This window comes from Dendrobates tinctorius, unplaced genomic scaffold (genome assembly GCF_039654945.1).
Source record: "Dendrobates tinctorius isolate UK_male_01 unplaced genomic scaffold, ASM3965494v1 ptg000245l, whole genome shotgun sequence".
In the NCBI taxonomy this organism is placed as follows: Eukaryota; Metazoa; Chordata; class Amphibia; order Anura; family Dendrobatidae; genus Dendrobates; species Dendrobates tinctorius.
The window spans coordinates 8,179,401-8,195,230 of record NW_027361912.1 but is presented as its reverse complement, the minus strand read 5'-3'; the positions used below and the strand labels follow the sequence as shown (position 1 = coordinate 8,195,230).

The 15,830-nt window shown below is 47.8% G+C and overlaps 12 non-coding genes across 12 annotated transcripts; all 12 read left to right on the top strand.

Moving 5' to 3' along the window:
* The first annotated feature begins 130 nt into the window (after nt 1-130).
* On the top strand, nt 131-271 carry LOC141060940 (U4 spliceosomal RNA). Its single transcript, XR_012222848.1, has one exon. It is a non-coding gene; the product is annotated as a U4 spliceosomal RNA (small nuclear RNA).
* A 281-nt stretch (nt 272-552) lies between these two features.
* Nucleotides 553-689, top strand: LOC141062764 (U4 spliceosomal RNA). Its single transcript, XR_012224494.1, has one exon. It is a non-coding gene; the product is annotated as a U4 spliceosomal RNA (small nuclear RNA).
* Nucleotides 690-2,556: 1,867 nt separating this feature from the next.
* LOC141062432 (U4 spliceosomal RNA) lies at nt 2,557-2,697 on the top strand. Its single transcript, XR_012224200.1, has one exon. It is a non-coding gene; the product is annotated as a U4 spliceosomal RNA (small nuclear RNA).
* Nucleotides 2,698-2,978: 281 nt separating this feature from the next.
* Nucleotides 2,979-3,119, top strand: LOC141061310 (U4 spliceosomal RNA). The gene has a single exon (XR_012223183.1). It is a non-coding gene; the product is annotated as a U4 spliceosomal RNA (small nuclear RNA).
* A 281-nt stretch (nt 3,120-3,400) lies between these two features.
* LOC141062543 (U4 spliceosomal RNA) lies at nt 3,401-3,542 on the top strand. Its single transcript, XR_012224300.1, has one exon. It is a non-coding gene; the product is annotated as a U4 spliceosomal RNA (small nuclear RNA).
* A 283-nt stretch (nt 3,543-3,825) lies between these two features.
* On the top strand, nt 3,826-3,966 carry LOC141061491 (U4 spliceosomal RNA). The gene has a single exon (XR_012223347.1). It is a non-coding gene; the product is annotated as a U4 spliceosomal RNA (small nuclear RNA).
* A 2,863-nt stretch (nt 3,967-6,829) lies between these two features.
* Nucleotides 6,830-6,970, top strand: LOC141061312 (U4 spliceosomal RNA). Its single transcript, XR_012223185.1, has one exon. It is a non-coding gene; the product is annotated as a U4 spliceosomal RNA (small nuclear RNA).
* A 282-nt stretch (nt 6,971-7,252) lies between these two features.
* Nucleotides 7,253-7,393, top strand: LOC141062972 (U4 spliceosomal RNA). The gene has a single exon (XR_012224667.1). It is a non-coding gene; the product is annotated as a U4 spliceosomal RNA (small nuclear RNA).
* A 6,343-nt stretch (nt 7,394-13,736) lies between these two features.
* LOC141062017 (U4 spliceosomal RNA) lies at nt 13,737-13,877 on the top strand. Its single transcript, XR_012223824.1, has one exon. It is a non-coding gene; the product is annotated as a U4 spliceosomal RNA (small nuclear RNA).
* Nucleotides 13,878-14,161: 284 nt separating this feature from the next.
* LOC141062474 (U4 spliceosomal RNA) lies at nt 14,162-14,302 on the top strand. The gene has a single exon (XR_012224237.1). It is a non-coding gene; the product is annotated as a U4 spliceosomal RNA (small nuclear RNA).
* Nucleotides 14,303-14,585: 283 nt separating this feature from the next.
* LOC141061785 (U4 spliceosomal RNA) lies at nt 14,586-14,726 on the top strand. Its single transcript, XR_012223614.1, has one exon. It is a non-coding gene; the product is annotated as a U4 spliceosomal RNA (small nuclear RNA).
* Nucleotides 14,727-14,982: 256 nt separating this feature from the next.
* Nucleotides 14,983-15,123, top strand: LOC141062386 (U4 spliceosomal RNA). Its single transcript, XR_012224158.1, has one exon. It is a non-coding gene; the product is annotated as a U4 spliceosomal RNA (small nuclear RNA).
* The last annotated feature ends 707 nt before the right edge of the window (nt 15,124-15,830 follow it).

Here is a 15,830-nt window from a genome sequence, read left to right as displayed (position 1 = left end):
AGCCCTTAGAATGCCGAAGCCCAGGATGCCTGGAAGCAGTGTGGGAGGGCTAGTGAGGATTTGGAACTCACCATAGCTTAAACAAGCTCTGCTTTGGAAGCGGGAAGGCCTTGGTCACAACAGTTCTTTCAACTTTGCGCAGTGGCAATATCGTAGCCCATGAGGTTTAACCGAGGCGTGATTATTGCTAATTGAAAACTTTTCCCAATACCCCGCCATAATGACTTGGAATACAGTCAGCTTTGGCAATTTTTGTTGGTCTCTCAGGAGACTTAATCCATGGTATGTATATGACAGTCTTAGCTTCTGCCAGCGAGGAAGAAAAGCCTTGCTTCTCACAGCAGTGGATTGATGTTTGTTTCCTGGAGCAGCAGGAGAGAGTGAGACAATCTGCCTGTAATTGCCAAAAATTATTTTTCCTGAGCCCTTAGCATGAGGAAGCCCAGGATCCCTGGAAGCAGCGTGGGAGGCCAAGTGGTGACTTGGAACTCAACATGGCTTAAACAAGTTCTGCCTTGGAAATGGGAACTCCTTGATCACCACAGTTGGTTCATCTTTGCGCAGTGGCATTATCGTAGCCCAATGAGGTTTAACTGAGGTGTGATTATTGGTAATTGAAAACTTTTCCCTGTAAACTGCCATGATAATAATAATAATAATAATTTTTTATTTATATAGCGCCAACATATTCCGCAGCACTTTACAATTAAGCGGGGACATGTACAGACAATAAATTCAATACAAGTTAAGACAATTCAAACAATGACATTAGGAGTGAGGTCCCTGCTTGCAAGCTTACAATCTACAAGAAAATGGGGGGACACAGTAGGTGAGAAATGCTTGTTAATTCAGGTCTGGCAATTATAATAGGGATTTTCATATAAAGCTGCATGATCCGGTCATCAGCCCGTGTGTTTAAGTGCAATAGACAAGTATCAAGTGCAGTTATCATGTGCATGAAGGGTGTGGAGACAGATGAATAGTAGGGTGCAGATTCAGAATAATATTTGGAAGGAGGGAACAGGGCAAAGTTAGCTTGCTGAGTAGTTGATGTGATAGGCTTGTTTGAAGAGATGGGTTTTCAAAGCGCGCTTGAATAGGTCAGGGCTAGGTATCAGTCTGGTCGTCTGGGGAAGTGCATTCCAGAGAGCTGGAGCAGCACGAGAGAAGTCTTGGAGACGGAGGTGCGAGGTTCGGATTACGGGGGATGTTAGTCTTAGGTCATTTGTAGAACGGAGGGGACGTGTAGGGCGATAGACAGAGATGAGAGAGGAGATATAAGGCGGTGCAGAACAGTGGAGAGCTTTGTGGGTGAGAGAGATGAGTTTATACTGGACCCTGTAGCGAATAGGTAGCCAGTGTAATGACTGGCACAAGATGGAGGCATCGGTGAAGCGGCTGGACAGAAATATGACCCTGGCTGCCGCATTCAAGATGGATTGGAGAGGAGAAAGTTTGGTAAGAGGGAGACCGATCAGAAGAGAGTTGCAGTAGTCCAGACGAGAATGAATAAGAGCGACAGTAAGAGTATTAGCAGTTTCAAAGGTGAGAAAAGGTCGGATTCTGGAGATGTTTTTAAGATGCAGGTGACAAGAGCGACTGAGTGATCGGATGAACGGAGTAAAGGAAAGTTCAGTGTCGAATATGACCTCAAGACAGCGGGCATGCTGCTTGGGAGTTATGGTTGAACCCTCCAGGGTTATTTCGATGTTAGGTAGAGTGAGGTTAGTAGAGGGGAGAAACACAAGAAGTTCAGTTTTAGAGAGATTTAGTTTCAGATAGAGGGAGGACATGATGATAGAGACAGCAGACAGACAATCCTTGGTATTTTGAATTAGGGTAGGGGTGATGTCAGGGGAAGAAGTGTATAATTGGGTGTCATCAGCATAGAGATGATACTGGAACCCAAATCTGCTGATTCTTTGTCCAATAGGGGCAGTGTATAAAGAGAAGAGGAGGGGGCCTAGGACTGAGCCCTGCGGGACCCCGATAGTAAGGGGACGAGAAGAGGAAGAGGAGCCGGAAAAAGATACAGTGAAGGAGCGGTCAGAGAGGTAGGAGGAGAACCAGGAGAGGGCTGTGTCCTTGAGGCCTATAGAGCGGAGCATAGTGAGGAGGAGCTGGTGATCCACAGTGTCAAATGCGGCAGAGAGATCCAGGAGAATCAGCAGGGAGCAATGACCTTTCGATTTAGCTGTTATTAAATCATAATCATAATCATGATGACTTGAAATACAGTCAGCTTTGGCAATTTTTGTTGGTCTCTCAGGAGACTTAATCCATTGTATGCAAATAACTGCCTTAGCTCCTCCCAGTGTGGAAGACAAGCCTTGCTTCCCAAAGCAATGGGTTGGTGTTTGTTGCCTGGAGCAGAAGAAGAGAGTGAGGCGATCTACCTGTAATTGCCAAAAATTACATCTTAACTGAGCCCTTAGAATGCCGAAGCCCAGGATGCCTGGAAGCAGTGTGGGAGGGCTAGTGAGGATTTGGAACTCACCATAGCTTAAACAAGCTCTGCTTTGGAAGCTGGAAGGCCTTGGTCACAACAGTGCTTTCAACTTTGCGCACTGGTAATATCGTAGCCCATGAGGTTTAACTGAGGCGTGATTATTGCTAATTGAAAACTTTTCCTAATACCCCACCTTGTTGACTTGAAATACAGTCAGCTTTGACAAATTTTGTTGGTCTCTCAGGAGACTTAATCCATGGTATGCAAATGACAGTCTTAGCTTCTCCCAGTGTGCAAGAAAAGCCTTGCTTCTCACAGCAATGGATTGATGTTTGTTTCTTGAAGCAGAAGGCGAGAATGAGGCAATCTGCCTGTAATTGCCAAAAATTACATCTTAACTGAGCCCTTAGAATGTGGAAGCCCAGGATGCCTGGAAGCAGCGTGGAGGGCTAGTGGTGATTTGGAACTCACCATGGCTTAAAAAGTTCTGCCTTGGAAGCGGGAAGCCCTTTGTCACTTCTGTTCTTTCATCTTTGCGCTGTGGCAATATCGAAGCCCATGAGGTTTAACCGAGGCGTGATTATTGCTAATTGAAAACTTTTCCCAATAGCCCGCCATGATGACTTGAAATACAGTCACCTTTGGCAATTTTTGTTGGTCTTTCAGGAGACTTAATCTATGGTATGCAAATGACAGTCTTAGGTCCTCGCAGTGTGGAAGAAAAGCCTTGCTTCTCACAGCAATGGATTTATGCTTGTTTCTTGGAGCAGAAGGCGAGAGTGAGGCAATCTGCCTGTAATTGCCAAAAATTGTTTTTCCTGAGCCCTTAGCATGTGGAAGCCCAGGATGCCTGGAAGCAGCGTGGGAGGGCTAGTGGTGATTTGGAACTCAACATGTCTTAAACAAGTTCTGCCTTGGAAGTGGGAAGCCCTTGATCACCTCAGTTGGTTCATCTTTGCGCAGTGGCATTATCGTAGCCCAATGAGGTTTAACTGAGGCATGATTATTGGTAATTGAAAACTTTTCCCTGTACCCTGCCATGATGACTTGAAATACAGTCAGCTTTGGCAATTTTTGTTGGTCTCTCAGGAGTCTCAATCCATTGTATGCAAATGACTGTCTTAGCTCCTCCCAGTGTGGAAGAGAAGCCTTGCTTCCCAAAGCAATGGGTTGGTGTTTGTTGCCTGGAGCAGAAGAAGAGAGTGAGGCGATCTACCTGTAATTGCCAAAAATTACATCTTAACTGAGCCCTTAGAATGTGGAAGCCCAGGATGCCTGGAAGCAGTGTGGGAGGGCTAGTGAGGATTTGGAACTCACCATAGCTTAAACAATCTCTGCTTTGGAAGCGGGAAGGCCTTGCTCACAACAGTTCTTTCAACTTTGCGCAGTGGCAATATCGTAGCCCATGAGGTTTAACCGAGGCGTGATTATTGCTATTTGAAAACTTTTCCCAGTACTCTGCCATGATGACTTGAAATACAGTCAGCTTTGGCAATTTTTGATGGTCTCTCAGGAGACTTAATCCATTGTATGCAAATAACAGAGTCTTAGTTCCTCCCAGCGTGGAAGAAAAGCCTAGCTTCTCACAGCAATCGATTGATGTTTGTTGCCTGGAGCAGAAGGAGAGAGTGAGGCAATCTGCCTGTAATTGCCAAAAATTTCATCTTAACTGAGCCCTTAGAATGTGGAAGCTCAGGATGCCTGGAAGCAGTGTGGGAGGGCTAGTGAGAATTTGTAACTCACCATAGCTTAAACAAGCTCTGCTTTGGAAGCTGGAAGGCATTGGTCACAACTAGTGTTGAGCATTCCGATACCGCAAGTATCGGGTATCGGCCGATACTTGCTGTATCGGAATTCCGATACCGACTTCCGATATTTTTTCAATATCGGAATTCGGCATCGGAATCGGAAGTTCAAAGTTGATTGACAGCCTGACGTCATCATGATGCGCGGTGTGTGCGCATCATGATGCGCCGTCATTTCGGGCCTTCCGGGGGTCTCTGCCGGCCTGCCGGGGGGCTGTGTGGACTGCCCGGGGTCTGTACCGGCCTGCCGGGGGGCTGTGCCGGCCTGCCGGTGGTCTGTGCACCCTGTGGGGGTCTGTACCGGCCTGCCGGGGGGCTGTGCTGATGTCCGGGGGTCTGTGCAAGCATCGTCCGATGGGACTACAAGTCCCATCTGGCGATGCCTGCTAGCATGACAGTGATTGACACATTAGCCAATGATGGGACAGTAGTAGTCCCATCATCCGGCTAATGTGTTAAATGTTAAAAAAAAAAAAAAAAAATACTACATACATACTACATACATAATACATGCATGCTACATGCTACGACGATCTTGGGTAGAGAACTGCAGCATCAGATGATGCTGCCGTTCTCTACGGGCTGCAGGAATCCAATGACGGAAGGTAGGTACATACCCTAGTCTCACTTTATGCCATTGCTGCGTGGGAAATTCCCACACAGCAATGGCATAAAGTGAGACTAGGGACTTTTTTTTTTTTAAGTGGCGGAGGAATACAGTGCGGAAGGATACCTACCTTCCGTCATTGGATTCCTGCAGCCCGTAGAGAACGGCAGCATCAGCTGATGCTGCAGTTCTCTACCCAAGATCGTCGTGGGACACACTCGTGGACTGCTTCGGATCGTGGGTGAGTATTTTTGTGGTTTGTTATGTTAATATTTATTCCGGAAAAGACAATGGCTTTGGGGAACAATGTGACAAGTATTGGTAAGTATGTTACTCTATGTTATATGTACTGTATGTCTATGTATGTATTGTATGAATGTATTGTATGTATGTAGTATATATGTGGTATGTATGTAGCATGTAGTATGTATGTAGTATGTATGTAGCATGCATGTAGCATGTAGTATGTATGTAGCATGCATGTAGTATGTATGTAGTATGTATGTAGCATGCATGTAGTATATATGTAGTATGTATGTAGCATGTAGTATGTAGCATGCATGTAGTATATATGTAGTATGTATGTAGCATGTAGTATGTAGGTAGCATGCATGTAGTATATATGTAGTATGTATGTAGCATGTAGTATGTATGTAGCATGCATGTAGTATATATGTAGTATGTATGTAGCATGTAGTATGTATGTAGCATGCATGTAGTATATATGTAGTATGTATGTAGCATGTAGTATGTATGTAGCATGCATGTAGTATATATGTAGTATGTATGTAGCATGTAGTATGTATGTAGCATGCATGTAGTATATATGTAGTATGTATGTAGCATGTAGTATGTATGTAGCATGCATGTAGTATATATGTAGTATGTAGCATGTAGTATGTATGTAGCATGCATGTAGTATGTATGTAGCATGCATGTAGTATGTATGTGGTATGTATGTAGCATGTAGTATGTATGTAGCATGCATGTAGTATATATGTGTTATGTATGTAGCATGTAGCATGCATGTAGCATGCATGTAGTATGTATATAGTATGTATGTAGTATGTATGTGGTATGTATGTAGCATGCATGTAGTATGTATGTAGTATATATGTGGTATGTATGTAGCATGTAGTATGTATGTAGCATGCAGTATGTATGTAGCATGCATGTAGTATATATGTAGTATGTATGTAGTATGTATGTTGCATGTAGTATTTATGTAGTATGAATGTAGCATGTATGTAGTATGTAGTATGAATGTAGCATGTATGTAGTATGCATGTTGTATGCATGTAGCATGTATGTAGCGTGTAATTTTTTTTTTTTTTTTTTTACATTCAACACATTAGCCGGATGATGGGACTACTACTGTCCCATCATTGGCTAATGTGTCAATCACTGTCATGGTAGCAGGCATCGCCCAATGGGACTTGTAGTCCCATCGGACGATGCCTGCACAGACCCCCGATGCCTGCACAGACCACCGGCAGGCCGGCACAGCCCCCCGGCAGGCCGGCACAGCCCCCCGGAGCCTGCACAGACCACCGGCAGGCCGGCACAGCCCCCCGGCAGGCCGGCACAGCCCCCCGGAGCCTGCACAGCCCCCCGGCAGGCCGGCACAGCCCCCCAGCAGGCCGGCACAGCCCACTGGAGCCTGCACAGACCACCGGCAGGCCAGCACAGCCCCCCGGCAGGCCGGCACAGACCACCGGAGCCTGCACAGACCCCCTGGCAGGCCGGCACAGCCCCCCGAAAGGCCCGTACAGACCCCAGAGAGGCTGTACAAGGCAAAAACAGGGTTTTTCTTATTCCGATACCGGAAGTCCCATAGACTTGAAAGGGACTTCCGGTATCGGAATCGGCGATACCGATACTTTTTTTTAAAGATCGGCCGATCCATTCCGATCCGATACTTTGAAGTATCGGATGGTATCGCTCAACTCTAGTCACAACAGTTCTTTCAACTTTGCGCAGTGACAATATCGTAGCCCATGAGGTTTAACCGAGGCGTGATTATTGCTAATTGAAAACTTTTCCCAGTACCCCGCCATGATGACTTGAATTACAGTCAGCTTTGGCAATTTTTGTTGGTCTCTCAGGAGACTTAATCCTTGGTATGCAAATGACAGTCTTAGCTTCTCCCAGTGTGGAAAAAAAGCCTTGCTTCTCACAGCAATGGATTGATGTTTGTTTCTTGGAGCAGAAGGCGAGAATGAGGCAATCTGCCTGTAATTGCCAAAAATTACATCTCTCCTGAGCCCTCAGAATGTGGAAGCCCAGGATGTCTGGAAGCAGCGTGGAGGGCTAGTGGTGATTTGGAACTCACCATGTCTTAAACAAGTTCTGCCTTGGAAGCGGGAAGCCCTTGGTCACTTATGTTCCTTCATCTTTGCGCTGTGGCAATATCGTAGCCCATGAGGTTTAACCGAGGCGTGATTATTGCTAATTGAAAACTTTTCCCAATACCCCGCCATGATGACTTGAAATACAGTCAGCTTTGGCAATTTTTGTTGGTCTCTTAGGAGACTTAATCCATGGTATGCAAATGACAGTCTTAGCTTCTCCCAATGTGGAAGAAAAGCCTTGTGTCTCACAGCAATGGATTGATGTTTGTTTCTTGGAACAGAAGGCGAGAGTGAGGCAATCTGCCTGTAATTGCCAAAAATTACATCTTTCCTGAGCCCTCAGAATGTGGAAGCCCAGGATGCCTGGAAGCAGTGTGGGAGGGCTAGTGAGAATTTGTAACTCACCGTAGCTTAAACAAGCTCTGCTTTGGAAGCAGGAAGGCATTGGTCACAACTAGAGTTGAGCGACTTTTGGTTTTTTAGAGTCGCGTTTCGTTTCGTGAAACCCGACTTTTCCAAAAGTCTGGTCGAACAAGATCGTCCGATTATAGGGAAAAGTCGGGGTCATCACGAAACCCAATGTAAGTCAATGGGGAATAAAAGTCGGTAGTGAGAGGAGGACAGGAAACACACCTACAGTGCGCATTTGAATGCCAAAAGCATCAATTCTTCTTACTTAAGCTTGTCAACCTTAATTAACTTCATAATACAAGTTGCGCACTGAAAAATGGGGGTTATTTGGCTAAAGTTGTGGGGGGGGAGGGCTGGCTGCAGGTTTTCATGTGCCCTGGGCGAAAGAGCGCCCCTTTAACACATACCACAACTCATCATGCTCCGATACGGCAGATAAATAGCGGTATAGTACAATGAAAAATACCTCACTTTTTACATCTCATGACGAGGCCCATCTATTTCTCCATACAAAATCATTGGTCCCATATAATGTTTGAAACAGTATATGATGAGCTCCACATAATGCTACAGTATATGTTGTATGTTGGTCCCCATGGATGAAGCTCCACTGTCTTATGGGCCCAAATAATGCTCCAAACATAATGGGCCCCATTTCTAATGCTCTAGTGTATAATGGGCCCTGTAAATGCTGCTCCAGTGTCTGATGTCCACCTTTGGAATGTTCCAGTGTATGGTGGGCCCCATCTATCATTCTCCAGAGTATAGTGCTCCCCAAAAATTGCTGTCCCAACATTGTAAACAATCAAATAAGTCTCCTCGCTAGGGAATCCCTGTACTTGTCTGGACAGGTGCTGTAGCTTGCTTAACAGCTCGCCAGCCGTTCTCACGCCCAGTATGGATTGCACGTGATTGCACAAAGGTTAGAAAGGGTACCGTATCCCTGGATAACATGTATGGATAGCGTACACATTCAAAATATATGTCTCAGGAGGCAGGCTCAGACGGTGTCAGGCACAGTATGGATTGCACGTGATTGCACAAAGGTTAGAAAGGGTACCGTATCCCCGGATAACATGTATGGATAGCGTACACATTCAAAATATATGTCTCAGGAGGCAGGCTCAGACGGTGTTAGGCCCAGTATGGATTGCACGTGATTGCACAAAGGTTAGATAGGGTACCGTATCCCTGGATAACATGTATGGATAGCGTACACATTCAAAATATATGTCTCAGGAGGCAGGCTCAGACGGTGTCAGGCCCAGTATGGATTGCACGTGATTGCACAAAGGTTAGAAAGGGTACCGTATCCCTGGATAACATGTATGGATAGCGTACACATTCAAAATCTATGTCTCAGGAGGCAGGCTCAGACGGTGTCAGGCACAGTATGGATTGCACGTGATTGCACAAAGGTTAGAAAGGGTACCGTATCCCCGGATAACATGTATGGATAGCGTACACATTCAAAATATATGTCTGTACATCTGGAGGCAGGCTCAGACGGTGTCAGGCACAGTATGGATTTGACGGCCCATATTACACAGCGGAGGAGCAGGGAGAGGTAATGATTGCAAATGCTGGGGCCCTGCCCAAGCAAGGGGGGCACACTCGTGGGCGTCGGTACTGGCACTGGGCCCCTCATAGTACGGCGGTGTGTCTGACGGCGGGTGTGCACCACCACCGTCAGAGACACTTGATTGCACTATGAGGGACCCTGTGCCAGTGCCCGCACCCAAGAGTCGGCCTACCCACCTGTCCAGGGCAACGGAACTCGCACGGTGTCGTGCGCTAGGTGGTGACCCCGGCCATGGGGGGGGGAGGAAGCACAGTTAGGGAGTTTTAGAAAGTGGCATATGTTGATGTTGGACATTCAGCTGATGCAAAAGGCGAAATAGGTGAAGTCCCAGGAAGAGGTGGACCAAAGCAAGCCATTTTTCTGTCACCCTATGTGTCATCAGGGGAAGGTGGGACAAAATCCTTGGAAACCCATGCATGGTTCATTTTAATGAAGGTTAGATCATCTACATTTTGGGTTGACAGACGGGTCCTTTTTTCTGTCAGGATTGATCCAGCTGCACTGAAGACTCTTTCCGATAGCACACTTGCAGCTGGGCAAGCGAGCTCCTGTAAGGCATATTGGGCCAATTCAGGCCAGGTGTCCAGTTTAGCGGCCCAATAGTCAAAGGGGAATGACCTGTGTGGGAGAACATCGATATGGGAGGAAAAGTAGTTTGTAACCATAGTTGACAACTGCTGTCTCCTGTCACTTTCCATCGATGCAGTATTACCAGTTGTGTGAGCGGCATTTGAAAAATCAGTTCACAACATTGTCATGAAACCCCTGTCTCCAACGCCACTTCTGCTGTGTGCACCACGAACACCTCTGACAAGCTGCCCCCGGCCCGTACGGCTCGTGTGAGAACCATCACCGCTGCTGTGTGCTGGGAATGCCTCAAGCAACCGATTTACCAGAGTTGCTTGTTTATTAGCCAATATTAGGTCAAGGTTCTCCTGTGGCATGATGTTTTGTAATTTGCCTTTATAGCGTGGATCCAGGATGCTGGCCAGTAGTTGTCATCGTTCATCATTTTGGCAATGCGGGGGTCCCTTTTTAGGATCTGCAAGGCATAATCTGACATGTGGGCCAATGTTCCCGGTGTCAATGATGCACTGCAAGTGCTGGTTGGAGGAGCACTTTCTGGCAAATCCACATCCCTCCAGTCACGCACAAACCCTGTACCAGACCTTGCCACGCCAACATTTTCACTTGCCCCACGAGATGCATCCTCCTCCCCTAAGTAATCATCCCCATCATCCTCCTCCTCTTCTTCCTCCACCTCGTCCAGGAGAGGTCCTTGAGCAGACAATGGCTGAATGTCATCAAGGATTCCCTCTTCCTCTTCCTCCTCATCAACATTGGCTGCAGACGCCTGCTCCTTAAGGTGCGTCAAAGTTTGCATGAGCAGACGCATAAGTGGGATGCTCATGCTTAGGATGGCGTCGTCTGCGCTTACCAGCCGTGTGCATTCCTCAAAACACTGAAGGACTTTACAGAGGTCTTTCAGCTTCGACCACTGCACACCTGTCAACTCCATGTCTGCTCTCAAAGTGCCTGGCCGTGTATCCTCCCACAAATGCATTATGGCCTGCCTCTGCTCGCACAGCCGCTCCACCATGTGCAGGGTGGAGTTCCACCTTGTTGCAATGTCGATAATGAGGCGGTGGTTGGGAAGGTGGAGCAATCGCTGCAGCTTCTGCATACGAACGGAGTGTACAGGCGACCGGCGGATGTGCGCGCACAGTCTTCGCACCTTCTGGAGCAGGGCTGTTAACTCCGGATAATTTTTGAGGAAGCACTGCACCACCAGGTTCAAGGTGTGAGCCAAGCAAGGTATATGGCTGAGTTTTGAAAGGGCTATGGCTGCCACAAAATTACGGCCGTTATCACTAACTACCTTGCCTGCCTCAAGATGTACACTGCCCAGCCATGACTCAGTTTGTCGCTTCAAGTACTCGGCCAGCACCTCGGCGGTGTGTCTGTTGCCCAAACACATCATCTGCAACACAGCCTGCTGACGCTTTCCATTAGCTGCTCGATAGGGGGACACATCGTGTGCAACAGTGGCAGCTGCAGATGGAGTGCTCGTACGACTGCGCTCTGTGGACGAGCTTTCGCTTCTGGAGGAGGAGGAGGGTCGAACGCCTACAGCCAACTGTTTCCTATACCGTGGGCTAGGCAGCACTGTCCCACCACCGCTGTCCCCTGTGGACCCTGCATCTGAGGATATCTGAGCGCTATGTGACAGGCTCTATGGCACAGCTGTGACAAAAGTGACGAGAGGATAAGGGAGATTTTGAATTTCTGCAGACACTTGTGGACACTGGACACTTTTGGATTGTGTGAGGGCCACTGATATCTGAGCTCTATGTCACAGGCTCGATGGCACAGCTGTGACAAAAGTGACGAGAGGATAAGGGAGATTTTGAATTTCTGCAGACACTTGTGGACACTGGACACTTTTGGATTGTGTGAGGCCCACTGATATCTGAGCTCTATGTGACAGGCTCGATGGCACAGCTGTGACAAAAGTGACGAGAGGATAAGGGAGATTTTGAATTTCTGCAGACACTTGTGGACACTGGACACTTTTGGATTGTGTGAGGCCCACTGATATCTGAGCGCTATGTCACAGGCTCGATGGCACAGCTGTGACCAAAGTGACTAGAGGATAAGGGAGATTTTGAATTTCTGCAGACACTTGTGGACACTGGACACTTTTGGATTGTGTGAGGCCCAATGAATATCTGAGCGCTATGTGACAGGCTCGATGGCACAGCTGTGACAAAAGTGATGAGAGGATAAGGGAGATTTTGAATTTCTGCACACACTTGTGGACACTGGACACTTTTTTATTGTGTGAGGCCCAATGAATATCTGAGCCCTATGTGACTGGCTCGATGGCACAGCTGTGACCAAAGTGACTAGAGGATAAGGGAGATTTTGAATTTCTGCAGACACTTGTGGACACTGGACACTTTTGGATTGTGTGAGGCCCACTGATATCTGAGCGCTATGTGACAGGCTCGATGGCACAGCTGTGACAAAAGTGACGAGAGGATAAGGGAGATTTTGAATTTCTGCAGACACTTGTGGACACTGGACACTTTTGGATTGTGTGAGGGCCACTGATATCTGAGCGCTATGTCACAGGCTCAATGGCACAGCTGTGACAAAAGTGACGAGAGGATAAGGGAGATTTTGAATTTCTGCAGACACTTGTGGACACTGGACACTTTTGGATTGTGTGAGGCCCACTGATATCTGAGCGCTATGTGACAGGCTCGATGGCACAGCTGTGACAAAAGTGACGAGAGGATAAGGGAGATTTTGAATTTCTGCACACACTTGTGGACACTGGACACTTTTGGAATGTGTGAGGCCCACAGATATCTGAGCGCTATGTCACAGGCTCGATGGCACAGCTGTGACAAAAGTGACTAGAGGATAAGGGAGATTGGATTGCTTTTAAAAAAGCAGTTTGCAGAGCAGTGGGTAAACAGCAATGCCAGCCTGTCAGGAAGCCTTAAAAGGCAGCCCAACAACCAACACCACTGATACACCACAATATAGCCTCCCCTTGCACTGCACACACAGTGACTGGTGTGTTGTGCAGGCCAAATCGCTAGCAGCAGAAGCAGTTTTTTTTTCTTCTCAGCAGGACAAAAAAAAAAATTGGGATTGCTTTTAAAAAAGCAGTTTGCGGAGCAGTGGGTAAACAGCAATGCAGGAATGTCAGGAAGCCTTAGAAGGCAGCCCAACAACCAACACCACTGATACACCACTATATAGCCTCCCCTTGCACTGCACACACAGTGACTGGTGTGTTGTGCAGGCCAAATCGCTAGCAGCAGAAGCAGTTTTTTTGTCTTCTTCCCTGCCTAACGCTCTCCCTACAGAATCAGCAGCAACCTCTCCCTATACTGAGATCGGCAGAAGTAAGATGGCGGTCGGCGTGCACGCCCTTTTATACCCCCTGTGACGCCCACCAAAGCAAGCCAATCACTTGCATGCCCTTCTGAAAGATGGTGGTGACCCCTGCCTATGTCATCACGTTGCCCACAGTGTCCGTGGATCCTGATTGGCTGAAAAAGAGCGCAAAACAAACTTTTGAAACGCGACTTTGGCGCGTAAGTCGCCGACCTCGTGGCCGACCTCATCCTAGGGTCGGGATTCGTTTCATGAAACCCGACTTTGCCAAAAGTCGGCGACTTTTGAAATTTTTCGACCCGTTTCGCTCAACTCTAGTAATGACTAAAAACATTACATACCATCCTTAAAAAGTGTGATGTGTTCGGGACCAATGAGCCTGAGAAGCCAGCACAGCTATATCTTCCATCCTGAAGCTCTGCAGACCAACTGTGGTATCAGGTTTCACACAGCAGCTAGAGCCAGGAAACTATCTAGAGGGAGGGGGTTTCCTGAAAATCTGGTGAGAAGGGAGAAATGAAAGTAGAAGAGCTGCGCCTGTCAGATCCATTGTTCCTGACGGAGGGTTAAACAAGCTCTGCTTTGGAAGCGGGAAGGCCTTGGTCACAACTGTTCTTTCAACTTTGTGCAGTGGCAATATCCTAGACTATGAGGTTTAACCGAGGCGTGATTATTGCTAATTGAAAACTTTTCCCAATACCCCGCCATGATGACTTGAAATACAGTCAGCTTTGGCAATTTTTGTTGGTCACTCAGGAGACTTAATCCATGGTATGCAAATGATGGAGTCTTAGCTCCTCCCAGTGTGGAAGAGATGGCTTGCTTCTTCCAGCAATGGATTGGTGTTTGTTGCCTGGAGCAGAAAGAGAGAGTTAGGTGATTTGCTTGCAATTGCCAAAAATTCCGTCTTTCTGATCCCTTAGAATGTGGAAGCCAAGGATCCCTGGAAGCAGCGTGGGTGGGCAAGTGGTGATTTGGAACTCACCATGGCTTAACCAAGCACTGCCTTGGAAGCTGGAAGGCCTTGGTCACAACAGTTCCTTTAACTTTGTGCAGTGGCAATATCATAGTCCATGAGGGTTAACCGAGCTGTGATTATTGCTAATTGAAAACTTTTCCCAATACCCCGCCGTGATGACTTGAAGTGCAGTCAGCTTTGGCAGTTTTTGTTCGTCTCTCAGGAGGCTTAATCCATGGTATGCAAATGACAGTCTTAGCTCCTCTCAGTGTGGAAGAAATCCATTGCTTTCCACAGCAATGGATTGATGTTTGTTGCCTGGAGCAGAAGGAGAGAGTGAGGCAATCTGCCTGTAATTGCCAAAAATTATGTCTCTTCTGAGCCCTTAGAATGTGGAAGCCCAGGATGCCTGGAAGCATCGTGGGAGGGCTAGTGGTGATTTGGAACTCACCATGGCTTAAACAAGCTCTGCCTTGGAAGCTGGAAGGCCTTGGTCACCTCAGTTCCTTTAACTTTGCACAGTGGCACTATCGTAGCCCATGAGGTTTAACTGAGGCATGATTATTGCTAATTGAAAACTTTTCCCAATACCCCGCCATGATGACTTGAAATACAGTCCGCTTTGGCAATTTTTGTTGGTCTCTCAGGAGACTTAGCTTCTCCAAGCGTGGAAGAGAAGCCTTGCTTCCCACAGCAATGGATTGATGTTTGTTGCCTGGAGCAGAAGGAGAGAGTGAGGCCATCTGCCTGTAATTGCCCAAAATTATGTCTTTACTGAGCCCTTAGCATGTGGAAGCCCAGGATGCCTGGAAGCAGCGTGGGAGGGCTAGTGGTGATTTGAAACTCACCATGGCTTAAACAAGTTCTGCCTTGGAAGTGGGAAGCCCTTGGTCACATCAGTTGGTTCATCTTTGCGCCGTGGCAATATCGTAGCCCATGAGGTTTAACTGAGGCGTGGTTATTGCTAATTGAAAACTTATCCCAATACCCCGCTATGATTGCTTGAAATACAGTCAGCTTTGGCAATTTTTGTTGGTCTCTCAAGTGACTTAATCCATGGTATGCAAATGACAGAGTCTTAGGCCGGTTTCACATTAGCGCATTTTCAGCGCGCGCACGGCCGGGGGTAGCTCCGCCCCCGAGCCGGCTCTCTGCCCGGCGTGCCCGCCCCTTCCTTGTAGCGCCGCCTCCTAGCGGACAGCGGCGCCTGCGATCGGCGCAACCTATCTTTAGCATAGGGTGCGCCGATCGTGCGCAGGCCGTGCGCTAGTTGCGCTTTGACCTGCGCTGCGCACTTTTGACGGTGCGCCGTGCGCGCCAAAATCCGAAAAGTTCGATTTTGGCGCGCACGGCGCACCGTCAAAAGTGCGCAGCGCAGGTCAAAGCGCAACTAGCGCACGACCTGCGCACGATCGGCGCACCCTATGCTAAAGATAGGGTGCGCCGATCGCAGGCGCCGCTGTCCGCTAGGAGGCGGCGCTACAAGGAAGGGGCGGGCACGCCGGGCAGAGAGCCGGCTCGGGGGCGGAGCTACCCCCGGCCGTGCGCGCGCTGAAAATGCGCTAATGTGAAACCGGCCTTAGCTCCTTCCAGTGTGGAAGAGAAGCTGTGCTTCCCACAGCAATGGATTGATGTTTGTTGCCTGGAGCAGAAGGAGAAAGTGAGGCGATCTGCCTATAATTACCAAAAATTACTTCTTTTCTGAGCGCTTAGAATGTGGAAGCCCAGCATGCCTGGAAGCAGCGTGGGAGGGCT